This window comes from Aplidium turbinatum, chromosome 13 (genome assembly GCF_918807975.1).
Source record: "Aplidium turbinatum chromosome 13, kaAplTurb1.1, whole genome shotgun sequence".
Classification (NCBI taxonomy): domain Eukaryota; kingdom Metazoa; phylum Chordata; class Ascidiacea; order Aplousobranchia; family Polyclinidae; genus Aplidium; species Aplidium turbinatum.
In genome coordinates, this window is record NC_137484.1 from 778,668 (window position 1) to 779,203 (window position 536).

Consider the following 536-nt stretch of genomic DNA (forward strand, 5'->3'; position numbering starts at 1 on the left):
TTGATTCAAGTGTCGGGTATGAGAAGATAAGGTTCTCATTGTACTAAGCCTTCGGCACTAAGGAGAGTAGGGTGGCCAGTTCCTTTCTCTCGGCCGCCTTTACTTCAGCAACTACGCCCACCCAATTTATTACACCCTGGGTAGAGGTGAGCGGTGTTTGTCCATAACTAGCATCAGCAGGGTGTCGAACCAGGATTGCATGATTGGAAAGCCAACGCTTTATCCGTTGCGCCATCCCACCGCTTCGGCAGTACATATACTAAAATTGGAACGATACAGAGAAGATTAGCATGGTCTCTGCGCAAGGATGACACGTAAAATCGTTCCATATTTCTTTAAAAAAAAAAGCATTTAGCAGTAGGCTACTAAGCTAGATATTTTCATAATACAATAAAAAAAAGTCTTTAAATGTATCTATAATATTTTGCCAATTTATTATAAATTGAGTTGGCACACCGACCTATTTTGCCAACAAAAACTTGCATAAAGAGAGCACTGCTCGTGAATCACAACAACGGTGAAACGCACACTAGTGT

The 536-nt window shown here is 41.4% G+C and overlaps 1 pseudogene; it reads left to right on the forward strand.

Moving 5' to 3' along the window:
• The first annotated feature begins 237 nt into the window (after nt 1-237).
• LOC145782658 (U6 spliceosomal RNA) lies at nt 238-335 on the forward strand (annotated as a pseudogene).
• The last annotated feature ends 201 nt before the right edge of the window (nt 336-536 follow it).